Below are 14,624 nucleotides of genomic sequence, written 5' to 3' on the forward strand. Positions count from 1 at the left end.
GAATTACAGACTTTAGGCAGTATAATTCCACAATTGTATACTCAAAGGTTCTGTGTATCTCACAGTTTATTAAATAAATCACATTTTCATTGGTCACTCACAGGATAAACTGTGTCCCAGTGCATCCAAATTGCTCTGTAATGTTCCATTGCAAAGTCATACTTCTATTATTTTAATTGCAATTGAACTTTGTTTAAAGCAAGTAATCTTCATATATATGAATGCACCATGGGATCACAAAAAGGCTCATCTGTTTATTTTTGTTTTGGGACATTCGGAAGCCGAGGTAGGGCATTTTAGAAAAACTATACATTTTAAAAAAGAATAAAAGCCTGCTTTAAAAAAACATGTTATTAGCATTTTTCATAAACATCACATGAACATCCCCTCCACTCAACCCTCCCCCCCGTTTAGCCCTGCTGTGAAACGTTTAATGCATAACACAGTAGAATATATCGCAATACAATTGCAAGCTATTACAAATGTTATCACATGATTCCCAAAGTTTGAAATATTTGCGGACAAAACCTAACATTGGAATCCACATGCAGAAATTTCAACACCATGCTCCAGTCTTTGGAAACGTTCAAATGTTCTTCATGCATGGAATATGTCACCCATTCCAAAGCCCAAAGTTTCCAGACTTTGCCGAACCAATAGGCAATGCGGGGGGCAGCCTTCGATTTCCATTTCTGTGCGATCACCAACAAAGCTGCTAACTGAAGTATCACAAATGCCTTCACAGTTTGTTTTGGACTCTGCCTCAATTGTTCTTCAATAACTACCAAAATACATGATCTCAAAGACCTGGGTTCCTGCAGATCAAATATTTGGACCATATATTTATTAACCTCTCCCCAATATTGCATCAGCCCATAGCAGCTCCACCAAATATGCTTCCAATCCCCCACTATAGCACATTCTCTCCAGCATAAATCAGAGCTAGAGGGGTACATATGGTGCCATTGTACCATTAGTTTGTACGAAAACTCTCTAATTTGAAGTGATATGGCGAGTTTAGGTATTATTTACACCACAACGCCTCCCAAACCTCATCAGGAACCTTCTCCACCAATGACACTTGCCAGTGTTGTTTATATCTTATTGATGTTTCGGGGGTGACATCTGCCTTCAAAGTGTATACATTTGATATAAGGGCTTTATTACTGGGACTAGACGTCACATATTATTAGAATGGAGTCTACGGCGGCTACGGCAAGCAAACCCATAGTTTGCCGGTAGGGACACAACGGTGCCAATAAGCTTACAGGCACCGTTGTTTCCAGACGGGTAATCATAGAATGAGGCCTAATGTCTCACTTAACAGTATTGGAAGTGACTATTTTCCTGCAAGGTGAGCTTCTGCTTACAATGAATTAACAGTTAAAGATCACTCCCCTGAAACATGTTTCTTATTTATACACTCCACGCCCTCTTCCCTGCCCCAAAAGTGTTAGGTTCAAGCCCTGGGGTGAATTGGGGATTGAAAAGTCAGAGGTGAGGGTAACAAGGTCATTTGATAATTTTTTACAACTGTATCCCAGACCTCCTCCACCAAGCTCGTAATCACACTAGCATGCATTTTTACTGCTTAGGTACACATAAACGTTCCCCTAGCCTCGGGCCCCCACAGCCCTTTCCATCTGTACCCATCTTTTGCCCGAGTCTGCATCACACCAGTCTTTGAAGACCTTAATTTGGGCCACTTGACAGTATTTCCTAAAGTTCGGAATCCCAACCCGTCAATTTCAGTAGGGGCCATTAACGTACCTAAGGCTATCCTTGGAGATTTACCCCTCCATATAAAGGCAGAGACCGCTTTCTGCAAGTTTAAAAAAAAAATACTGTGCACCCGAATAGGTAGAGCTTGAAACAAATGTAGGATTTTTGGAAGCGTAACCATTTTTATCAAGTTGATCCTATCAAACCAAGATTTTGTGAGGGGACCCCACCCCGATAGTTGAGATTGAATTGCTTTCAACATAGGGGGATAATTAGCATTGAAAAGCCCTTTATTTGTAGGAGTTGTCCATATCCCTAACAGTTTGACCGCTTCCTTCCCCAAATTGTGTACCGGACCGTAAAACCTGCATCTCACAGGGGGGAGAGATATATTCAGAATCTCTGATTTAGTTTTGTTTATTTTTAACCATGCCACCTTTCCAAATTTCACAAATACCCGGGTTGCTGCTTGTAAAGTATTTCATGGGTCAGAAGCCCCATGGGTCAGAAGCCCCCAAAAGCATGTCATCTGGATATGCCATGATTTTATGTGAAAAACCCCCAAAAGGAATCCCCTTGATCTCCTTCGTCTGCCTAATTTTGGTTTCATTTGGTTCCAAATGTATAGCATATAAAAGCGGTGGCAGCGGGCACCCTTGTTTAGTCCTGTGTTGAAGGCAAATAGGGGAAGATAAATGGCCATTGATTAATAATCTCGCTAAAGGTTGCCTTTAATTGGCCCTAATTTTTTTTATTATTTTGGGTCCACGCCCCATTTTTGCCAAAGTGAGAAAAAGAAACAACCACTCCACCCGGTCAAATGCTTTTTCTGCATCCATGGAAACAAGAACCGCTGGAATCTTATTTTTGTCTATTTTCTCTAATATTTGGCATGTTCTGCATATATTATCATGCTTTTGTCTGGACTTAATAAAACCCGTCAGATCTGGACTGATTAAAGATGGGAGTAAGTCCTCCATCATATTGGCTAAGATTTTGGTATAGATCTTTGCATCTACATTCATTAAGGTAATAGGATGGTAAGACCCACAATTAGTGGGGTCCTTTCCTGATTTGGGAAACAAAATTATTTTTGCCTCCTCCATGGTCAGGGAGACACCACCAGAAATAGCAAATTAATTATGTAATTGGGTTAATTTAGGTGCAAGAATTTTTGATATGTTTTTAAAAAACCACAGGGTACCCATCTGTACCGGGTGACTTATTTAGCGAGAGATCGAAAATTACCCACAGTACCTCTTCTGGAGTAATATCGCCTTCTAGCCACTCACTATCTATCTGCACTAAGCAGGGAAGAGCAACCGATTCCAAATAATCCTTCTGCAATTGTAGGTTCGGGAATTCCGAAAGATATAATTTTGTATAGAATGCGTGAGATTGTGTGAGAATGTGAGAGGTCTCGGTAACCACCACACAAAAAGGAAGTCCTATCGCTGTATCATTTGGGAAGCCGCTCTCTGGTGAAGCTGAGCTGCTAAAAGTTGATTGGTTTTATTAGCTTTAATATAGTATTTTTGCTTAAGTAAGAGCAACGCTTTCTCTGCATTCTTTGTCTGACAAAGGTTAAGCCTCTGGGAAGCAGCCCTGAACTCTTTTTGTAACGTCAGACTGGTGTCTGTTTCTATTTTCTTAAGTACTGACTTAAGATTCTTCTCCAATTCTGCTTCGAATACCATCTTCTGTTTACGTCTGGTGGCCTCGTCCACTATCAAGTTCCCCCTCATCGTGTACTTAAAGGCATCCAATATTACACTCATTTTAGTGTACCCAACCTGGTTATGCTGAAAGAATTCTTGGATTTGTATATCTATTTTCTCTCTAATCACAGAATCTTGTAGTAGTTCCAATAGATATTTCCATTCCCAAAGTTTGTTATTGGTGCATGATCGGACAGTGAGATCGCATGGGTAATTCTGCCAATCAGGGAGACTTAGGGCCAAGCATAATCTATGCGTGAGAGCGAGCAATGCACATGTGAATAAAAAGTATAGCTCTTTTCCTTCTCCCTGACAGCGAGGAACACGTCCACTAAAGATAGCTGTGTGAATGTCGGTTTTAACGTCTCCGATGGAGGCACTTGGGCACATCGCGTAACAATACTTTGATCTCTAACTGGGTCCCAAGCCATGTTAAAGTCCTCCAGGCATAATAACTCCCCCTTCATAAAGGATTCGAGTTGCCCCAAAGTGTGTTTCAAAAAACCTTCCTGGTCTGAGTTAGGAGCATAAATTGTTTCTAAAGGCAGTTTAAAGGCATTTAGTTCTAAGATCAAGAATATGGATCTACCCTCCAAGAGCTATTAACACGGCTGCCACCTTGCCCATTTCATTGGCTTGTAAAATTGCAGGATACTGACCCAAGCATAATTTTTGTTAGTCAATCTTCTGAATATGGCTTTCTTTAAGAGCCACCAAGTCGGGTTGATAGTGCCCCAACAAGCTCTCCACTTTCCTGCATTTAGTGGTGTTGAGCCCCCTAATATTCAGTGATAGACATTTGAAATGGGTACATCTCAACCCCACGATCTGCAAGATCTAAATCAGCAGGTAAATCTACTAACACCTTAATTACATCTACTGCACAGCAGGATCCCCTACCATGATTCCACTAACCCCTCCAACTAACTTTCACAAACATTTCCCTAAACAATTCCCCTCTCACCACACAAGAGTCCCCTGCCGTGAATCACCTACTAGACCAGGGTCATGTGCAGGGTATACTACCACAACCTATCCACTACCTGAGCAGACGGATTCCAAGATGTCATGCTCCGTCTCTGCATACTCAATAAAATCTTCAATGTCTCATTGACCCCTGCCCATCGTGGAAGCTGTATGCCCGCTTACTTTGCTGATTTAGAAATAAGGCTCTCCAATCCTCCTTTTGTGTCCCTATGTAGTTCCTTCTCTTTCGAACAGCAAGTGTCCATTCCCCATGTTTCGTCCGCTTGAGACAAGGATCCGCTGATGCCGCCACTCCTTCCATTGTTCCAGTTTTTCCCTCATCCTCAATTTGAAGCAATGCTACGCGTTCATCACAGGAAGTGATTCTGTGTTGTTTCCCTTCAATTGAGACAAGCAGGCCAAAGAAAATGTCCATCTATACTTGATTTTGTGTGTTTGTCGATTTTTAACCACATCCTGCATATTCCGACACTTTAGAAGAGTTGCAGGTGACAGATCTTGATGCAGATGTATTTCTGACCCATTATAAGTTATCAGCATCGCCATACATGCCTCCCTCAATATCTGTTCTTTTTGCAGATAGATTGCACAAGCTGCCAGACCGTCTTGGGGATGCTGACCTGGTTCAGACCTCTTCGGACCTGTACTATGAACCCTATCAAGTGGTATATGCACTTCCTCCTCAGTCACTATAAGGTCTTTAAAGATCTGCATGATAACCTCTTTCAATTCAGTATCCATCACTGATTCTGGAAGATTCTATACCCGTATGTTAGAGCATCTGGACCGATTCTCAAGGTCTTCTTGTTGGATTTCCAAGTTGTATGTGATTCCCGCCAGTTCCTCCAGAGCAATATTCGATTGCTTGCTGTCCTCTGCCAATTCCTGGATTGTACGTTTGTTTGCGTCCACGCGCTGCCCCAGTGAAGCAATTTCTTTGCTGAAGTCTGCCAGTGAGTATTTTATCTCGGAGATAAATGTGGTAAATTGTGACTAAAAGGAGGCTGAACATTTCTCGTGATATTCTTGGAAGCTGGTAGCAAAATCTTCCTTGGAAGCTGCCATTACCGGGTCCGAAGTGGAAAAGGTTTGAGGGAGACACTGGTCCGAAGTGTCTGCTGGCGCGCGTGTTCCCACTTGCCTCACCAAGAACTTTTCCAATGCATTGGGTTGCTTTGAATGCAATTGTGTGTGTGCTGCCGGGATCAATTCTTTCCCGTCTCTTGGCATGTGTTTGAAGAGTTGAGACCAATAGAGATCCACAGGCCCCACAATGCCCCACCTGTACTACCTTGCCTCCTCACCAGGTGGTGTGAGCCATTTCCCAATCAACAGTGCACCTGCCATGGAGTGTCACCAGATAACCTTTGAGCCCCGGAGCCTCCTGCCACATCAAATGTGCTTTGCTGGGGAAAGAGCACTTATCAGACCTCCTATCAGTTCAGCTGCGTGTACAGTTTCCACCTTGCACCTTTGCTCTAGGGAAACGTTCCCAACGAACACATCTTGCCCCCCAATGATATAATAACTGGCTCCAGGCCCACAGTCTCCACCAAAACATGTCAAAGGGCCCCTGGAATCCCTGGCATTCAAACACTCAGGCAACCAATCTCCTGCCCACTTGCTGCTGACGCTGCAGTACATGTGTGTCCCTCAATGGGAACCTCCCAACTGCTGCCCAGGTCGTGCGCCACTTCCCACTCCCAAGTTGATTACTCTGAGGGACACTCACTGCTGGCCCTGCTGATCCTGTGCTATCTGATTGCATATGCTGGGCACCCATTCTTCCCGTGCTGCAGCCAACTGTTCCAGAGTGATCCCAGGTCTTTCCAGGGTGTGGGGCCCATCCGCAGCCTTTGCAGTATCGAACAGCAATGAACCAGAGGGGGGCGGGCTTCGCCGAACACCGGGAACAATTCCCCTGCCGGCGTGCTGCTGCTCCCTGGACAGTCCAACACACCCATAGTCAGCAAGATTGCAGATTTTGATTTCCGCATGTAGAGGCTGCATCCCTAGGTAATGGGCTAGTTGTCCCTCGCCTACCTCTGTGACCCAGAGAAGGAATCCTTGCTTTTAAGGCTGGATGAATGGCTTTAAAACTAAGATAGAGATGGAGCGCACTCGCACACACGTCCTCAACGTGCGGCAGCCATCTTGGAATCATACAAGCCTGCTTTAAACCTTATTGACAACACAACACGCTAAATTTCAGTTTCATTTTCAAATCCCCATCACTTTTTCTTACCTTTCGTGTGGCTTAGGATAATAAAGATAGCTGTTTCATTGGGATTCATATTGAATAGTAATTTGCCCTGGAGAATGCTATTAACTTGAGGATTATGACACCTATTCACCAGAAGATTAACTGAAGGCAATAGTTTCTGTGTGGCTGGTTTTGCCATTTATAGTCTGTTATTAATGTATTAATGACAATGTTCACCTGTTAAGCAAATAGATGATAATCAAGGAGCTTTCCATTGCATCAAGTTGATTTGTGCACATTTAAGCATGGAAACTTGGCTCAAGATATGTTAGATTCACTCTGTTTTCCCTTAGACATTGAGCCTTCAAACTCCATATTGACCCGGGCGTTACCCAGATTCATCTACAACAAATGTGCTTCTAAGATCTGTTAGCTATGAAAATAATAATTCTTCCTCAGAGTTTTCTGAACACCTGGGATCTATCTGTCTTTGAGAAAAGGCTATTTTCCGAACACTGCTTTTCCAATTAAATGCACACTTGGTTTTTGCTGTGCACATTATAAACCTGCACTTGAAGTTACTTCATTTAAACGTTCAGCCTACATACACCTATGAACACTTAAGATGTAAATGGAATTATTTACATTTTTGATGTCACATCTTTATGTGTTTTTCATTTCATATATTTTAATGCATTTTACATTCTGTGGAGGAAACATCCTACAGTGTGTGTGCGTGTGTTTGTGTGTATTTGTAAATAGCAGAGAAGTTTAAAACCCACATGCCATAGAAGGATAAGGCTATTGGTTCACTGATACAAGGCCGTTGCTTCACATGCAGTTAAAAGCCCAATTGCACAACACATGGCAAGGGGCTGTTACTTGTGGCAGCCACTCTCTGCTGGGGCAGGTCGAGATCCCCCCTCAATGCAGACTCAGAGTTGCCTTTGAATCCTCTCTGAGAGAGAAAAGGGACCACCATATTCTCCCAAACCTCATGGATGGTCTGGCTGCAGGCTTTCCGAGGGGACTGAGAAGACAAGAGAATGAGGAATAAAAAAAGAAATAGAGGAAGAAGGATCCACACACCCTACATCAGCTAGACAATGTGAAATGTTACGCTACTAACCAGGTAAAAGGTCACTGACCCCTTCAATTCTCCAATACACGTGGCACACTTTTTTGTACTCACCAATAGTCACTTATTACTAACCAATGGCTAGTGGTGAGTGAACATTTGGAGTCCTGCCCTACTTATAAGCCACACATCTAGCGGGGCACTGGGAACCACAGAGGCCCTGGAAATAATTGTCAAAATGGTCCAATTTTCCACCTTTTCAGAAAGCCTAACCCTTTTCCTATGAGACAATGTGGAAATAAAATAGGGTACCACGAATAAAGAGGCTCAGGATGCAGAGATCTACCAGGAAATCTCCAGAGTTCCCTATAAGCCAGTCCACCTGTGCTGACACATCTCCACTTAAATTGCTGCTTCACAAAAGCAATCAGATGCCTTTGGCTTTGGCCACTCTACATGTTGCACCAATAAGTTTCTTCAGACCCACTAGCCATGGCTTTCAGCCATGGGCAGTGGCCACTGGCGAACATGTTACAAAACAAAATGTTTTCCCGAGAACCCATTACCCCCTGCCTAATAGATGCGATTGCTGCAGGTGTGAAATATGTTTTTCTACTCTCAATCCCTGTCAAATTGTTGAAAACTAAAAAAGTCTTCCCCGTCTTCACAGGCACTCACAGCGTGTCCCTCTCTTCTTTTCTTGGTCCCCCCACTCCTCTCAATTGCCTTTTCCTTCCCTTACCCTCACCCATTACACCCTATAACTCTTCAGTTCAAGTTAATGTGTTGTATTGGGTGCGTTCCAGTGTGTGGAATTTAGCCGTGCTTTGAATTCACCCCCTTCTGAATTCAGTGGCATCCACGCCACCAGGAAACCAGTCAGGACACATGGGTACGCATCACACCCCATGCTTATGGAAACTAGCCAAAGGCACAGCCTCCCACACGCACGCATCTTCTACCATACACTCCTCTAAGACACTTTAAACAACTCTGCTGCCATAAGAATGCAACCCATACCCCATGATAAAATGTGGTCTAGCTACACACATAATGATTCTCCTGCTCTCGCATACTCTCCAGACCACCTCTCAGCACCCATCCTTATGCCAGCTCAACATGGGTGGCTAGCGGGGACTTTGCCAACCCTGCCTACCTTCATATTAGATAAAATGCACAAACACATTCTAAAATCCCGAACTTATGGTTCTTTAGTATCGTGCATGCAATGGATGGGGTTAGAAGAATAACTCTGAGTCCAATTAATCGAACCAACTCAGGAAGATGGCAAAGGTTGCTGTTTTATTAACAATTATCTAAAACAGGGAGGTTGCAACAGACATCAACTGACGTTCACTCAGCTCTCGACAAATTTCCAATAAAACATCCTTATATGAAAAAATATGTCAGCGGTGACATCATACTTCATGGCAAATAAGAAAAACCTATGAAGAATTGTGATAGGTTCAAGGGGAACATCTAAGTATACTTTCTACAAGGTCTGGGATTGTAATTGGATATCTACTGTCAGGTGGACAATTTATGTCTACCTCTAAAACCATGTCATCCTCAACACTGTTAAGTACACGGCATACCATTGGCTCTCAAACTACAAGGCCCTTCGTTATATGGCCCTCTACAATTAGTTGGCACACTCGTGCCATGTCTGTAACATTCGGTTGAATTAGCAGCACATAAGCTCATACCCAGGTGCCAGGAAGTGGACTTGACTTTACCTCTCCACCCAACTTGCCCAACATCTCTCATCACCCATGCCTTCTGCCATGTAGATTGTCTTTGAACTTGGTCTTGCAAAGTATCCTAGTCTGTGGAAATATATGGGAATACAGGCTTTCACTATCGTTGTTCTAGGACTCCAAGCTCAACTCTATTTTTATCCTCAGCTCACGTGACAAGAGACCATGATTCTGGTCTATTCTACAGCATTTAAATGTCTTAAATTAATAAAACTTGGCACTGTTGGTGTTCTTTCTTTGCCCCTTGATAAGGGATGATTCATCCTTCTAACATTTATTACTTTCAAGAATAGATAACTGACCCTGACTACTTTGTTTTGATGCCAGGCCAGACAGCAGCACCAGGCCCTTATACGATCTAAGCTTATTCTTGCTGCAACACAATTCTCAGCCTTTCCTATTCATGGGTTTCAGCTTACTAAAATTCATGACACTGATGTCCAGCTTCTATACAATGGCGGCTTCGCATGCAGTCTATTCACTACGTATAGCCAGCATCTATGATCACTTAGTCTACCTGTGTTTCAGCGTCTGTACAATCATTGAATGGTTGAATTTCTATAGCACTTCGCATATGTGCAATCTTCTTTTCTGCATATAAAAGTTTACTCAAATCTTAACTTCGTCATCAGTTCTGTAAGGTCCATGCATTCTCTTCTGCCAGTATTCTCAGTGCATCATGCACATCTCTTGTGACGTCACTAGCTTCTCTTCCACTCTTTTTGATATTCCTTCAGGGAGTTCCTCCCTTAGATTGTCATCTCTTCGGGGATACATTCGATAGGGTTTTCTCAGAGGATACCTTTTCTCAAACACTCCCTGCAGTATTGGCACAACTGCTGGTGTCCAACATGGTGCAGTCTCCGACTATCAACATATAGGAGGCAGGGGGGCAGGATTTCCTGCAGAGGCATACAGCTGCTCCTTCACACTTCTCTGACAATTTTCCTGTCATGAATACTGGGCGCCTGGCTGGGGCAAAATGGATCAGGGCCTGGCAAGTTAGGCACATACACTGTTAAACCTATGCCATCCTTCTCTAGCATCCTTGTAATCATGCCTCCTTGTTTTATGTCTGTTGGGGTTCAGGGTATAACCACTTCCTGTTCATTTCCTGCCCCCTTCCTGTTCATTTCCTGTGGCCATTGAGAAATATACTGAGCTACCTGTGCACTCTGGTTGTTGGGCGTGGCTGGCTATATAAGCCACGCCCCAACACTATTCAGTGCTTTGTGTTGTTTTCTGTATGCTTAGCCAGCAACACGCTCACCGCGCTCCTGTCTTTGGGAAGTATTTCCAACTCACGTGCGCGCGTTCTCAGCTCCAGTCATCAGACCAGCTTCAGTCATCGGATCATCTCCAGTCATCGAACCAGCTTCAGTCATCGGATCATCTCCAAACTTCGGATCGTCTATCCGGATCACTGAACGATGCTCAGCAGCTCCTGTGAAGAGAGAAGACAAGAAAGTCAGGTAGTGCTCATGTAATTGCAGCTCCCTGATCCAGCCCAACGCAGCGCGTACTCACCTGAACTCTAAACCGACAAATCACGCACGCAGCTCTTTTTGTTTCACGAAATTGGGTTCATCTGTAAAATACAAACAACAATAAGATGCGCTCTGTGCAGTGCCCTGCATCCCTGAACGTTGAGCGAAAGCTTGAATGACACTTACCTGAATAGTAGCATTCGCCCAACTCTAAAAACATACCCAGCTGGAACAAAAGACACTTACCTGCTAAACCTGTCGGCTCTGGAATACCAGTGAAGTAACTGGTTCACCACGCATCCCTCAGCAGCATTTCTGGGGAATCCACTGTGAATTCAGAACAGTGACTTCGCACGGAACGCAAGAACTAAACTCATTATAACACAAGGGAAAGACCCGAAAGCGGGGCCACCGAACCACCTGCCTACGAAGAATTGCGCCTTTGCCAATAGCAGGATGCAGATCTCCCAACTAATCCTCAAGGTGAGCCGGGGAGAACCCTAGTCAAACCTCATCTACTCAAAAGGAAAAGTGGGAAGGGGATATAGTGGTGGAATCAGTCCTGTATATTAATGATCTTAACCTTTCATTACAAGGCAGACATCCCGTACCAGGTTGGGCAGAGAGCATACAGGGAAAAAGGCCAAGACTCCATTGTTCCTGCAGAGACACAGGTGAGTGTGACATTTCCCATACCTGGGCTTCAGTTCCCTGAGGGCGTTTAATCTACAGCATGTTGAGACCATTTCAATGCTGAAAGGTGCTATACAAATGACAATTACATTACCTTACATTATACCATTTATTTTTCAATCTCATCTTGCGACTTCACCACAGGAATCTCGTGGGATTCCCTGGTATTCCCCAGATTAACCAAAAATGCTAGAAAATTACAAGCACTCGCCATGTTTCCCCCTCATCTTTTCCTGGACCCCCACTCGCCTCAATTGCTTTTTCCCTCTCTGACCCTCTCCCATTACTCCATCACTCTTCGGTTCGAGTGACACAGTTTCTTTTCTGATCTCGTCTTGCAAAGTTGTCGCTGTAATCTTGCGTGATTCCCCGGGCATTCCCCCGATAAACCAGAAATGTTCTGCCTGTAACTGGCTCCCCAGCCCACCCCCAACTCCACAACCTCACATGGTGTTCTCTTTCCCCTGCCCACCTCTAGCCTGATGTGACTGAATACTTGTTCCTCCTCCACATAGCATTTAGAGCACTTTTCATTTTCGGCTTCCCCCTGATACCTTGGGAATCGCTTACATTGAGCAAAAGAAAAATGGTAGTTTTTCATTTCTGAAAAGCATCTCAGCTTCTCTGCTGCAAACTACCATGGGAGATATATAAAAGTTATTTAGGAGCAGCAGACACCCCTTCCCCATCAAATATAAAAATATTTACAGGATGGATCTAACCCAAGCCATCAAAGGAAATAATTGCAATGCTTTTTGACCAAGTTGTTTCTTATGTGCTACAAATCCGTCCATCGGTTTCCACGCTATGGCTGTTAATAAATGACACTTTTTCTTCAAGACAAAATTAATATGAGCAGGCCTAAAACAGCAGTGTTTCATTTTTTAATAACTTTTTCTTTTCCTAACAAATCTTTGTGAACATTTCCAGGTTTGGGTAGCACGTGTCAAACTTCTTTGTGGAAAATGCCATCCAAATCTGTCTAGCACACATGAAAGGGCCTTTGGTAGCAGCCCTGTAGCTATGGTTAAGTTGCTCAACTCATAGAAAGAGCACTTTTTGGGCGGCTTATAACATTTGCGCAATTCAATGAATCCTCACCAAACTTTATATAGCCACCTTGGAATTCTTTTGTGAAGTTTGGTGCGGTTTGGTCTGGGGGTGGCAAAGTTATAGTGGGATACCAACATCCTCATAGACACATTGGAAAAAAAATGTGCTTGCGCCTACAGCCCAAACTGCTGTACGGATTTTCACTGAACTTTCACGAGGAGCGGCGGCTTGGCCCCATCAGCGTGCTTTTGCAAATTTTGTGTAAATCTGTCCAGTAGTTATTTTAAAAATGGCCAAAAAGTAGGTCAAACAAAGTTAGTGAAATCTGGGTCTGGCCCGCGGACACATTGGGGTTATGTCTATAATGTTGGTAACAAGATGTAAGGGGTGATTGGAGACCTATCATGAACTACTTAATGTAGTAACAAATGTACTCATCTAAACAAAACATTATATTGGAGTGTTGTTGTTAATACAGGAATCTAATCATACACACACATAGCCAATGGCTGCAGCATGCACCATAGAAGTGTAATATTTGTAATCTGGTAATTTTGGCTAGTAAAATATTAAATGCTACCATATCACAGTTTTCAGAAATGTTGATTATGGAATGAATAGCTAACAATTCAAGATTTACTACATGCATGTGTTAGTACAAACAATACATATGAAGACCCACAATGCATAACAATCAGAGGCACATACAGGGAAACTAAAGCAAGGAAGAAAGAAACAACATCACCAGAAAATGTCAATAACATTAACGTTCATCATCATGTATACAAATGAATTCTGTGTTTGAGGCCTGCTTATTGACCAATATATGTGCACCATGAGCTCAGACCAAACCCTAAGGAAAGTACTTTAAGAACATACAAGAAGGTTAACGTCTAGATATATAGCACCTTTTGAATTTTAAAATTGTCACTATCAGTGAACAAAAACCACTTGCCTAGATATGTCAGTGAACAAAAAGAAGTGTCCTAGATATATGATGTCATCAGTGATTGTCATCAATGACATTTGTTTGGTCATCTTTGATGTCCTGGGTGTTAGTCTTAGCAGTGCTCTGTGGTGGTGCGAGTTATGGTTGGTTAGCATACCGTAACAGGGAATTTCTGGGGATTTTCATTTTTACTTGCAAACCATAACTAAATTCCCTTTTAAAATGTTTTTTCACTGAATTGCATGGGTTTTTATTAGTTTAACTTAAACATAATGTCCCTTTAACAATGCTTTTTCACTGAATATACAAATATATACATTATAAGGCAGCAGTCACCGCCCTATAGTTAAGGAGAGTCGGAAACACATAGGAACCCCTCAAAATGTTATTGTTAATAACCTTTGATTCGAGTACCGGATTTGGCCAACATTCGGAAAGTGATTAAAGGTCTGCAGGCCCCTCTAGACTGCAAAGTTTCGTAATGATATGTTAAAAAATAAAAATGGTATTGAGCGTCAAAACGTTTGCGAAAGCACACAGCCTAAACCGCTGGAAGAATTTGGACCAGGTCCGAAACAACTTGGGCACGAAACATTGACTTGCGATCCATGCTTTGTTTGGTGTTATACCGTGCCGTATTTATTTTAAAATTGGACAGAGATGGGGGTGCCCCCTTGCGCAAAATTTATAGTTATATCTCCCATGGTGCATTTCAGGATCATGGTTTTCAGAAATGAAACAACCGCCATCTTGTTTTTCTCTCGATGCGAGAGACATTTGCGGCTATAGCCGAGGATATGGGAACATGAACGCAGTGAAAACCTATTTGCAGGTCATAAAACATACAAAAACCATCAGGGTAGAGGTGGGGGGATGGCTAGAAAGCACTGAGTGAAATTTGGGAGTTGCAGGGGTTGCAGGGACCGAGTTCGCAACACAAAGCTTTCTGTAGCTTCGGCTATAGCCGCAAATAATGC

The 14,624-nt window shown here is 43.0% G+C and overlaps 1 protein-coding gene across 4 annotated transcripts in view; it reads left to right on the forward strand.

The window, feature by feature from the left end:
- NTN5 (netrin 5) overlaps positions 1-14,624 on the forward strand; it is a 307,918-nt gene that overhangs the window by 58,354 nt on the left and 234,940 nt on the right. The window contains exon 3 of one of the 4 annotated variants that reach the window (XM_069607029.1): positions 5,007-5,380. The exons of the other annotated variants lie outside the window; for them this stretch is intronic. The gene's annotated coding sequence lies outside the window, so the exon portion shown is untranslated. The remainder of the gene's footprint in view (positions 1-5,006; positions 5,381-14,624) is intronic. 4 annotated transcript variants of the gene reach the window in all.

The sequence above is a fragment of the Ambystoma mexicanum genome, chromosome 1p, assembly GCF_040938575.1.
Source record: "Ambystoma mexicanum isolate Mex_15411 chromosome 1p, UKY_AmexF1_1, whole genome shotgun sequence".
Taxonomy (NCBI): Eukaryota; Metazoa; Chordata; class Amphibia; order Caudata; family Ambystomatidae; genus Ambystoma; species Ambystoma mexicanum.